At 46.0% G+C, this 12,667-nt stretch overlaps 1 protein-coding gene across 3 annotated transcripts in view; it reads left to right on the top strand.

Annotated features, from left to right (window-relative positions):
* LOC101930905 (1-phosphatidylinositol 4,5-bisphosphate phosphodiesterase gamma-1-like) overlaps window positions 1-12,667 on the top strand; it is a 79,546-nt gene that overhangs the window by 2,243 nt on the left and 64,636 nt on the right. The gene's annotated exons all lie outside the window — the stretch shown is intronic.

Consider the following 12,667-nt stretch of genomic DNA (forward strand, 5'->3'; position numbering starts at 1 on the left):
TTAACACTCCCTCCCTGACAAAAAGCACCAGGAGATCATTAATAATCACAAATGGCCGTGACCTTTGTTTACATAGCATCCTAAAGAAGGCTCCTCCAGCAGCACTCTGTCTCCTAGCACCACCCCGGGGCACTGGTTCTGCGCCGGGGAAGAGCGCCACTTACTTCACCAGCAACACACCCCTTCCTGCAGTGGCCCGAGTTTTCTCCTTGGAGGTTTTCCACTCAAGCCGTGACCTAGCCCAGCCATGTTTAGCACTTTGTGCCTGAGCAGATGACTGCGTGAAGGGGCTGGGCTCCTCTTTTCACCTGCCTCCCATTTGTTTTTCAATAAGTTCCCTCTTCTCACTCAACCACCACAATCCCCATCCTCTCCCTTGGCAGCTCCATACTTACAGCCTGCATAGCACATGCAGCCACTCTGTCGTCTCTTCCTTTCTGATTGCCCTTGGCATCACGGCTGCAATTCCACTGAAGATAATGGAGTTGACAGGGGTGAGCATGTGGTGTTTTCCTGCTTTGCCTCATTTATGCTCTTCCCTGTGCTTTAACCCACGCTTCTTCTTTCTAGTCCCTTCCACTCTGCTTGCCCTCTCATCTTTTGGGGGGGGGGGGGGCGGGAGGGTACTCGCAGCTCAGCATGGGGGATTCACTCTTGTAGTGCATGTTTCTACTAAGGGGAATTGTGTGGCTCGTGCAGAGTTCAGAAGAGAATACTTGTTCATCTGCCTCCTGTGTGTTGCTTACTCGGGGTTTAATTCATCATCAGCAGAAGAGGCAGGTATTTTCCCTCTGTCATGCTTTAAATGGCCAATCCCATCCCTTATTCTTGAGAAGTGGTTGCAGCCAGCCATGATTTTACCCAGGAAACCAGCACATGGTAATGGAGATAACACTAACCCTCCACATGGAAAGCCCCACTGGATATGGAATCCCGTTAATGTGCAGTTATCCTCTGAAAAGTGGCTGTGGAAGAATGATCCCTTCTTATTCAGCAGATCTGCTCCCCCTGAGTATATCAAAGTCAGAGCTACTTGCTTTAGTGACAAAAATGTTTCCTACTTTTACTCCTATCACTCCTTTAGACCCAACACAGCTCTGGGAGAGGAAGCTGGAGTCATGCATCATCAACAGGATTGTTTAAGTTCCAGTTGCAGGGTCAACTGTGCATCTTCATTGCTTTCATATCCTGCCTTAGTTATATCTTTACAACCCTACTGCCCTCAAGGGGTTGCATAGGTATAACTGAAGGCATAATTTGAAAACAGTGAAATTACACAGGTGTGAGGACAATATTTAGACTGAAGAGTCATTATCACTGCTGATGATGCATGAACCAAAAAGAACCCAGCTTGACTCTCAGATCCCAGGGCAGAAGATAGAAAAACATTTTTTTACTTGGAAATGTATAGAATTTGTTCTGGACTCACTGAGAGATGAAAAATATGGATTCCTTTTTATGGTGATTTTTGAGCGCAGAGATGTGCTTTAATGGTCAATTGGATATTTGCAAAATGATGCAATATTGAACAGATCACAGTGCTAATTAATCCACCCATAAACCAGCCATAGGTGGTATGTAAGTAATAATAACCCAAGTTTATTAATGGCAAAACAGGTACAGAAAGACTTGGGCCTTAACTTTCCAAAATGTCCGATAATTTTGGGTGCCCAACTTGAGACATGTAGAGTGAAATCCTGGCCCCACTGAAGTCAAGGGGAGTTTTGCTCTTGACTTCAATGGAGCCAAGATTTCCCCCCAAGAGTCTCACTTTCAGAGATGCTGAAAACCTACAATCCTAAGTAAAGTCAATGGGAACTTCTAGCCTTTGTTTGCCAGAAGTTGGGAGTGGACAACAGGGAATGGGTCAGTCTCACTTTTTGAATCTGTCCTGCCTTGTTTCCAATCAGTCTGAGAACTCCGCTTTGTTCATGAGTTTTATCCCACAGAATGGCGCCCTCAGTGTCTGATACAAATCGATCCCCTACCTCCAGCTGGGAGATGGGGAAGGAATTGGCATCACTAAAACCAATGAGTCCCTAACTTTTGAAATGGGGAGCAGGAGGGTGAGTTGGGGACTTCCAAGGCCATGAAAGAACCATAGCCTGCTCCATTTGATTTTCCAGAATAATTCTTGGCCTGTCATTAAAACCTTGTCTACACTTGTTGCCGTGTGTAGCATATGCTGGAGCTTTTCCCCACTGTCTTCTCCCACCAGAGCCTTTCCCTGCTGCCAGAGCCTTTCACTGCAGTGGGGCAGCCGGACACTCCACTGCTAAAAATAGCAGCATAGACAATGGAAGCGCTGTCTGGGGACGTAGAGAGCCATGTAGGGTATATACTCTAAAGTTCTGGTATGTCTTTACTTGTCTAAACGGTGCCTCGCTGTCTACACAGCTACTGACACCCGTACTTTGGGGGCGTGCAGTGTAGGTACGCTGCATGCTGCCATAAGTGTAGACATTGCCTAAAAATGTCTTCCCTTTTAGGGTCTCAAAGCACTTTGCAGCTGATCCTTGTGGCCCTCCTGAGAGGTGAGCCAGTAGCGTTAGCCCCACTACACACAGAGCATGAGAGACTCAGCCATGGTCACACAGCGAGTCAGTGGCAGAGTCCAGAATCAAACCCAGCTCCCCCGGAATCCCAGCCCTCCCCACTAGTCACTTGATCACACAGTCTGCAGATCAGGCTTCCGAACAATCTTCTCTCGATTGCCATGTAGGTGAGATTTCAAGAAAGAAGTACCAAAGAGAGACTCTCGCATCTGCTTGGCCAGCTGTTGGTAGCATGACTATATTCTAGCACTGAAGTGGGGATTTATAGCATGGGCAGCAGTAGATTGCTCTAGAGCCCCTGTTTTCGGCAACTGAAGCAATAGCATCAGTGTCGTAAAAGACCCATTGCTGTTCTGACAAGCATTTGGAAAGCCCCTTCATAGCACAGGTGTCACCATGTGGAACTGATTAACCACAAACTTCCAATATCCCACTGCAGTTACCTGGACCACGAGCAACCACCAGACCTAAGCAACTTTACTTAGAAAACGCAGGTGAAAATTAAATCTCCAGTACCCTTCTCCGAATTGGTAGCTGGTAACCTCCTCCTATCTCTCCTGTTCAAACAAACATATGCGTTCCCTTACCACACAGAGAATGGGATTACTGTCTGTTTGTGCACAGTAAAGATCCTTCCCTGTTTGCTTGCTTGTATGTGGGCAGTGTTGTCTAGTGATTAGAGGAAAGGACAGAGTCAGGCTTCCCAGATTCAATTCCCAGTATTGCCAGTGACTCACCTGTGACCGATGGGCAAGTCACTTATCCTTTCTGTGCCTCAGTGTCCCCATCTATACAATGGGGTCAGTAAAACCCGTCTCACAGGGACAGCTGGCATCTTGATCATAGTAACAAATTCCTCTTACATGATGACCTGTCATTGGCCCCTAAAGTGATGCTGGGACATGTGAACGTCCCATGAGATGACCCCAGGAGAAAAGGGAAGATCTCACCACTCTTAAGAGAGATGGCAATCCCAGGGCAGCTGCTCAGTTTAAGGAACGTTTGCAGAGCACTTGATCTTGAGATGAAAGAAGCTGCATGTTATTCCCGGCATACACAATAGGTAACTGCCCTATGGGCAGTGGAACTTCTACTGATTTTACTTATGGCTCAGGTCCTGTTTTACAGGAACTATTGGCATCAGTGTTATTGTGGAAACCGGGGGGATGGCGGGCCTAAGCCTGCCTATAGCTAAAGGCCCTCCCCCATAGCCAGGCCGCAAGTAATGGCGGGGAACAACAGATGAAAACACAGGGGCACGAGTGGGCTCAGAGGGTAATAATGAGGGATCCAGAGGGGGACACCAATCAGAGAACCCCAGACAGTGCCCACTGCTCTTCAGAGGCATCTAGGGAGTCAGCAGACACCGCCCAGAGGAATTCTGCTCTGATGCGTGGCTGTACAAGGGATAGGGTGACCAGACAGTAAGTGAAAAATCGGGACGGGGGTGGGAGGCAATAGGTGCCTATATAAGACAAAGCCCCAAATATCAGGACTGTCCCTATAAAATCGGGACATCTGGTCACCCTAACAAGGGACTGGAAATAGGCCACGCAGTCACCGAGGGTCACCCCCCGCCCCCATCCAGCTTCCTTCTCCTGGTATGATGGACAGCCGACTTGGCCAGCCCCAGGAGGAGGCTAACAAGGAGGTTTCATGACTTTGTGGGGCCACAGATGATGACATCAGTGTAGAGAGGCAGTGCCCTTTCTGATTTGGTACCGTTTTTAAAGACTTTGATGTGCTTTCCTCACCATCAACAGTGGAAAAATAGTCTCGCCCTGTTGTTGAGAGACATAGGGCGTGTCTGCTGTTATGAGGAAGTTACAGCCTCAAGTTTTGGCAGAGGAGCTCAGGGAACCAACACGATTTATCTATCTAAGCACACACCTTGTCAGGCCACTGATCCGTGTGGTTAGGTCTCCCATTCCAAAGCGGGTGAAAACAGTTGTAAATCTTCAGCCAAGTGACTCTGTATAATCCAGATCATTTTTAGTTTATCAAAAGGGAATTGGAACGACTGGGTAGAGAACTTGCTGGCTCCCCTTTGCATTTAGTCCCAGCGCCATGCCTTAGAGCCAAGCATGCAATTGCAAATAAAGCAGGGCTGTGCTCAGCCCACTGCTACAGAGAAAGGGATCAGGGCTCCAAATGTCCCCATCACGCCTATTTCACAACGGTTCCCCTGACTTGCTGCTGTGTGCAGAGTATATTTAATCGTTGGAAAGTTCAATTCTCTAGTTGTCAAGATGGTTTCCTGCTTGCACAGCCAGGGCTATTTAAATAGTTTTCTTTCTTATGGATGTTGCCAAGATCTTGTTCCCTCCCCTGTCAGTCAACTTGACACTTTTAATCTACCATCGATATGGTGATCAACTTGTAAAGGAATGCAGGAGGCATCTTGTAGGCCACCTGATGAATGTATTAACTGGATAAGCAGGCAAAGCAGTGCTGCTGTGTATGGAAATAAAGGCGTGCATGCTTTAGAGCAGAAGACCCTTTGCTATTGGAGACTAATTACACGGTCAGTTAACCCAGATGGAACTCATGCTGTTTCTTATCATAGAAATGTGTCCACGTGCTTCCACATGTCTGGGGCTTCAAGCCTCAGCTGTGCCTAAGTTGTCCCAAAGCAGTTAGCCATCAACCACGAGGAAACCTGAAGAATAAGAAGGGTACAATCCAGACTGAGTAGCTGTGTCACCCTTGCCCTTTACGATGCCTTGCCGCTGTAGCCTCCAGCTACAGATATAGATAGATAGATAGATAGATTCATAGATTCTAGGACTGGAAGGGACCTCGAGAGGTCATCGAGTCCAGTCCCCTGGCCTGATGGCAGGACCAAATACTGTCTAGACCATCCCTGACAGACATTTATCTAACTTACTCTTAAATATCTCCAGAGATGGAGATGCCACAACCTCCCTAGGCAATTTATTCCAGTGTTTAACCACCCTGACAGTTAGGAACTTTTTCCTAATGTCCAACCTAGACCTCCCTTGCTGCAGTTTAAGCCCATTGCTTCTTGTTCTATTCTTAGAGGCTAAGATGAACAAGTTTTCTCCCTCCTCCTTATGACACCCTTTTAGATACCTGAAAACTGCTATCATGTCCCCCCTCAGTCTTCTCTTTTCCAGACTAAACAAACCCAGTTCTTTCAGCCTTCCTTCATAGGTCATGTTCTCTAGACCTTTAATCATTCTTGTTGCTCTTCTCTGGACCCTCTCCAATTTCTCCACATCTTTCTTGAAATGCGGTGCCCAGAACTGGACACAATACTCCAGTTGAGGCCTAACCAGCGCAGAGTAGAGCGGAAGAATGACTTCTTGTGTCTTGCTCACAACACAGCTGTTAATACATCCCAGAATCATGTTTGCTTTTTTTGCAACAGGATCACACTGTTGACTCGTATTTAGCTTGTGGTCCACTATAACCCCTAGATCCCTTTCTCTCGTACTCCTTCCTAGACAGTCTCTTCCCTTTCTGTATGTGTGAAACTGATTGTTCCTTCCTAAATGGAGCACTTTGCATTTGTCTTTATTAAACTTCATCCTATTTACCTCAGACCATTTCTCCAATTTGTCCAGATCATTTTGAATTATGACTCTATCCTCCAAAGCAGTTGCAATCCCTCCCAGTTTGGTATAATCTGCAAACTTAATAAGCGTACTTTCTATGCCAATATCTAAGTCGTTGATGAAGATATTGAACAGATCCGGTCCCAAAACAGACCCCTGCAGAACTCCACTTGTAATACCTTTCCAGCAGGATTGGGAACCATTCATAACTATTCTCTGAGTATGGTTATCTAGCCAGTTATGCACCCACCTTATAGTAGCATCATCTAAGTTGTATTTGCCTAGTTTATTGATAAGAATATCATACGAGACCGTATCAAATGCCTTACTAAAGTCTAGGTATACCACATCCACCGCTTCTCCCTTATCCACAAGACTCGTTATCCTATCAAAGAAAGCTATCAGATTGGTTTGACACGATTTGTTCTTTACAAATCCATGCTGGCTATTCCCTATCACCTTTCCACCTTCCAAGTGTTTGCAGATTATTTTCTTAATTACTTGCTCCATTATCTTCCCTGGCACAGAAGTTAAACTAACTGGTCTGTAGTTTCCTGGGTTGTTTTTATTTCCCTTTTTATAGATGGGCACTAGATTTGCCCTTTTCCAGTCTTCTGGAATCTCTCCTGTCTCCCATGATTTTCCAAAGATAATAGCTAGAGGCTCAAATACCTCCTCTGTTAGCTACTTGAGTATTCTAGGATGCATTTCATCAGGCCCTGGTGACTTGCAGGCATCTAACTTTTCTAAGTGATTTTTAACTTGTTCTTTTTTTATTTTATCTTCTAAACCTACCCCTTTCCCATTAGCATTCACTATGTTAGGCATTCCTTCAGACTTCTCGGTGAAGACCGAAACAAAGAAGTCATTAAGCCTCTCTGCCATTTCCAGTTAGCCCGTTTAAAAAACTAGAGCTTCAGGTTGATGATGTCCTTTTAAACAGAAGAGACACAATAAACCGCGAGAAGACACCATAAAAAACACTTTCCTGGGCAGCAGCCAGCAATGGTGGAGCACTAAACCTACAAGGAAATTAACTGCAAAGCAGTTACCTCTGAAATTAACCTCTTGCTGTTAGCTTGGAGGATTTCCCAGCAGGACTTCTGCTGCGCACAAGTGAGCACCCCTCCACCACTGCCAGGAATCCAGGAGTTAAATTGTTATACAACAAGAATACTGGCTTTTTTAATACAAACAATGAGTTCTGTATTGCACAGAATTGTGGGCCAAATTCTTAGTCATAGAACTGATCCCACCAGGGATGGCGATTGCTGATCCAAGAAGAGCCCTACTGCAGAGCTTTGTTGGCCTTTTCCACTGTCCCCTTTGGGCTCAGTGTTCCTCTCAGTACTCAGCCTCCTTCTCTCCTTGGTTACTGGGGTTCATGCCTCCCTCCCGAACCACCCCAGTGACACTGGAGGGTAGCCCGGTCCCATCCTCTGCCCTGAGCCTCATACAGAGGAACAGCCACTCCAGCCCAGGACTGCCTGCCCAGCTTGTTGGGTTCACAGACTCCTTCCCTGTCCCCAGTGCTTAACTTGTGCCAGGGCAGAGCCCCGGCACCTCTAGGCTTGGCAGTTCACCGCCCCGGCACCTCTGTGCTCGCTGCATCCATTATCAGTGTAACAAAATTGGTTGAGCCCCGGCACCTCCTTCATTACAAATTAAGAACAGCCTACTGCTGCTACTGGTTAGCTCTCCCCAAGCACAACACAGGCCACAACTCCCAGCTTCTCTCTAGCAAGGCATCCCACTGGTCTTGCTTCAATGAGCCCCTCTTGGGCTCTTGGCCCAACTTCCCCTGCACAGGGAGCTCGACTAGTCCCGTTCCAGCTGCTCTTCCCCAGGGCAGCTGTCCTTCTACTCTCTATGGAGAATTAGGTCCTGATCTTTCCCAGGCTAAGGGAAAGGAATGGGGGATGGGGGTGAGCCCCTTTTTACAGCAGGCGCTACTTCCAGCATGCAGTCACATGACCCTCAATCCCCTGACCCAGGAGCAGGTCTGCCACACTTGGAGGAACTTCCCTGAGGGTTGGGAAGTGGCAAAAGCAATCCCCTATATTAGAAAAAGAATGGGTCATGACAGACAAAGCAGGGGACTATAGATCCATGAGTTAACGTCAGCGAGGCATCGTTACCAACCCATGAAGGCTATGAACAGGCATATTTGGAGGGGGCAAAGGGAAGCAGCTTTTAACTCTTCTGAAATACATTGGAACAAGAGGATTTTCTTCTTTCTCTTTGTGATGAGGTAGACCGGGGGTGGAGGAGCGGGAGAGTAAAACCCTGGCTAAAAATAGGGCAGGTTAGAATCTCTGCTTGGAAACAGTCTTGCAGGATGTGGTGGGAGAATGTCTCCAAAAGGCTGGTTTGGTGAACAGGACACTGGGAAGATGAAAATCATGTATTTAAAGTACCGTAATTCTCCTTCCACCCCCAACTAATAACATTTTAGAGCAGTTGTTCTCAGACTGTGGTCTGTGGAGCCCACCCCAGCAGGTCACACGATGAAGCATGTTGAGAAGCAAGCAGTACAGGATTGGGGTATTGGGAAGGAATATATGCAAAAGGATCTCTCATTACAGGATCTGCTTGTCTTACGCAACAGCCCACAGAATGAAAAAGCTGGAGAACCAGCAGGTTAGACTGTTCAGCTAGGAAGGGTGATTCAAATCTAGTTTGCTTTTTCCCTATTGCTGCTGGTTGTTTGTTTCAATCAGTTGGGACAGTGAAACTCCACTAGTCCCTTTCACTTTTGTTTCTAGTCAGTTTCACTTTCTGGTTCTCCTGCAATAGTCCAGTGCTGTTTCTAGTGCAATGCTTAAATCCAGAAAAACACAAAACCAAACACTGTATTTCAATTAATTCTTGTAATTCACAGGCGCACTCCTAGTCAGATGGTGTTGCGAGCCACTTTTTTTTACACAGACCCAGAATGCTGGGCTTACACCAGCTGACAGTCTCTTTAAGAGCAGCCGGTTTCAATTCAGGCACAGAAGGTCACATGTAACAGGCCTGCTAGGGTTTGCTGAGAACGTTAGGGCTAGGATAGAAAAGGGAAAGTCAGTGCGTTTTGTGGGCTTACATTTTCAGAAAGCATTTAATAATCATTATTTATGTTAGCAATTAGGATTGGATTGTTAATTATTACTAGCACTTACATGCCTGCTATCTTTTGATATCTATAAATGGGGACATCTGGGGAGGGAAAATAGAGCTGTTTTTTAACTTCACTGAACCAAGAGGAAATGTTTAATGTTATTTTCAGTAAGGACTCCCTGAGCATAGAAAGGAGCTGGATCAGACCCCTCCCATGCAGAATGGAGGTGCCGCTACCTTCTCAGCAGCATCCTTATTTTCACCCAACTTCTGCAAGTGGGGAGGTCTCAGGCTGAGGCAGGAAGATTTTTCATATCATCCACAGAGGCCCAGCCACAGCTGAGCCCAGGGAGAAGCGGATTCCGGTCAGAGCAATTACTTCTGGCCACTTTGCATTGAGGTTTTCTCCTAATGGATAAAGGAAGCTCTCTGGTTCTTTCAGTGTTGATAAAAGCAGCAGGTCAGGCCTTTTACAGTGGCTGGTCCAGCATTACACCCATATGTAAGCCATGTTGTGTATATATTTAAAGCACTCTTTGTAATGTACTGGATCCCATTAGAAGAGAAAGGGATGCTTACAGCTGGAATTGGATTCCTGGATGTTTTAATAGCTGGGACCCTTGAGACAATGTAGGGGGGAGTTGGAGACATATTTCTGACATTATCTCTGAAAATCCAATGCAGATGTTGGTTTCCAGGAAATTGAGAATGGTATCGTACTGTGGGGATATGCAGCTCTGGGTACAGAAAAAGAGATGCATCTAGCGCTGTTTATTCACGCCTAGCTTGTCTCATTATTTATTATTAGTTACACCTCTACCCCGATATAACGCTGTCCTCAGGAGCCAAAAAATCTTACCGCGTTATATCGAACTTGCTTTGATCTGCCGGAGTGCGCAGCCCTGCCCCCCCCGGAGCGCTGCTTTACCGCGTTATATCCGAATTCGTGTTATATCGGGTCGTGTTATATCGGGGTAGAGGTGTATTTATTATTACAATAGGATCTAGAGGCCCCATCTGAGATTGGAGCCTGATCGTGCTGGGCACTGTACAAACACTTAATAACAGACAGCACATCCTTAACTGTGCCCCCATAGGGTTTCCAGCACTTCCTTTCCCAAACGTCCCTCCTCCCACGGCCATGAACGGGCAGAGTTAAGGTTCCAGTTTGTGGTCTGTAGTGTGTGATGGTTGTGCCATTTGTGAAGTCTGTGTCCCTGGGTGGACGAGAAGAGGATATGTATGTACTGTTAGGTTGCTTAGGTTTTCATTTCTTTGCCTTGGTGGTTCTGTGGTAGGTGTGTTGTGTGCAGACCAGCCTTAACTGATCCATAGTGCAGTGATTTGGTTGAGTTCATCCCCCTTGCTCTTAGCAGGACCATTCCCTACAGTCTGAGCCCAAGGATTTTGTCCAGTTTTAAAGGACACAGGGGCTGGGGCTGGAGAGACTGTTACAGCCAAACATTGGCTCTGTGAGACGGTTTGATCTGATTGGGGAGTTTTCCTAAAGCTATCACAGTGTTGTCAGCCCCAAGCTGAGTCAGGCTCCAAAAAATCATGAGATTGGCTTAAAAATCATGACATTAAAAACAAGTACTATTCTTTGTATTTGTTCTTTGGGATTTGAACCTTCTGGGTCACAGTTTCAAGCCTTTCACACAACCAAGGGGGCTAGAAACATGCTTATTTTAAAAAATGAAAGCTGGGAGTCTCACATCATCACATGCCACCAGGAGCTGGAGCTTTAAGAAAGCCACCAAATATTGTGAGACTTGTGAGAATATCATGAGAGTTGGCAATAGTGCAAACAATATGTCCCAGTCCCAGAACAGTGTCCGTATGAGGAATGATTAATAAGACTGGGACTTTTCAGCTTGGAAAAAAATACGACTAAGGGCGGATATGATTGAGGTCTATAAAATCATGAAAGGTGTGGAGAAAGTAAATAAGGAAGTGTTATTTACTCCTTCTCATAACACAAGAACTAGGGATCACCAAATGAAATTAATAGGCAGCAGGTTTAAAACAAACAAAAGGAAGTATTTCTTTGCACGCACAGTCAACCTGTGGAACTCCTTGCCAGAGGATGTTGTGAAGGCCAAGACTATAATAGGGTTCAAAAAAGAACTAGATAACTTCATGGCGGATAGGTCCATCAATGGCTATTAGCCAGGATGAGCAGGGATGGTGTCCCTATCCTCTGTTTGCCAGAAGCTGGGAATGGGCGACAGGGGATGGATCACTTATAGATTCATAGATTCTAGGACTGGAAGGGACCTCGAGAGATCATCGAGTCTAGTCCCCTGCCCGCATGGCAGGACCAAATACTGTCTAGACCATCCCTGATAGACACTTGATGATTACCTGTTCTGTTCATTCCCTCTGAACCACCTGGCATTGGCCACTGTCGGATGACAGGATACTGGGCTATATGGACCTTTGGTCTGACCCAGTACGGCTGTTCTTATGTTCTTATTATGTTTGGTCGAGCTCAATTTCCCTTTCTAGATTCCATCCTGTTGCTCCTAGATACACCCTTTTAATTATGCTGAATATTTCCTCTCCTTAGTGTTTACATCCCTCATATGTTCTGGACTGTAATTCTCTCCCCTTCCGTTATCATATTGTTTCTCTTACTCTTTCTTCATAAGCCAACACTTCACTCCCTGATCATTTTCGTGAAACGTTGTACTAGACAACATCAGCAGTGTAACAGTGCAAAAAAAAGCAAGCATCATTCTGAGATGTGTTAGCAGGAGTGTTGTAAGCAAGATACAAGAAGTAATTCTTCTGCTCTCCTCAGTGCTGATTAGGCCTCAACTGGAGTATTGTGTCCAGTTCTGGGTGCCACATTTTAGGAAAGATGGGTACAAATTGGAGAAAGTCCAGAGAAGAGCAACAAAAATGATTAAAGGTCTAGAAAACATGACCTATGAAGGAAGATTGAAAAAACTGGGTTTGTTTAGTCTGGAGAAGAGAAGACTGAGGGGGGACATGATAACAGTTTTCAAGTATGTAAAAGGTTGGTACAAGGAGGAGGGAGAAAAATTGTTCTCATTAACCTTTAAGGATAGGACAAGAAGCAATGGGCTGAAATTGCAGCAAGGGCGGTTTAGGTTGGACATTAGGAAAAACTTCCTAACTGTCAGGGTGGTTAAGCACTGGAATAAATTGCCTAGGGAGGTTGTGGAATCTCTGTCACTGGAGATTTTTAAGAGCAGGTTAGACACCTGTCTGGGATGGTCTAGATCAGTGGTTCTCAACTCGCAGCCCGTGGGCTGCTTGCGGCCCAATCAGCACACAGCTGCGGCCCATCTGACATCCTTGGGGCCATGCAGGTAGTATTGATGCGGCCCACAATGGTAACTTGGTTGAGAACAACTGGTCTAGATAATACTTAGTCCTCCTTAAGTGCAGGCAACTGAAATAGCTGAC

This window comes from Chrysemys picta, chromosome 2 (genome assembly GCF_011386835.1).
Source record: "Chrysemys picta bellii isolate R12L10 chromosome 2, ASM1138683v2, whole genome shotgun sequence".
NCBI lineage: Eukaryota > Metazoa > Chordata > Testudines > Emydidae > Chrysemys > Chrysemys picta.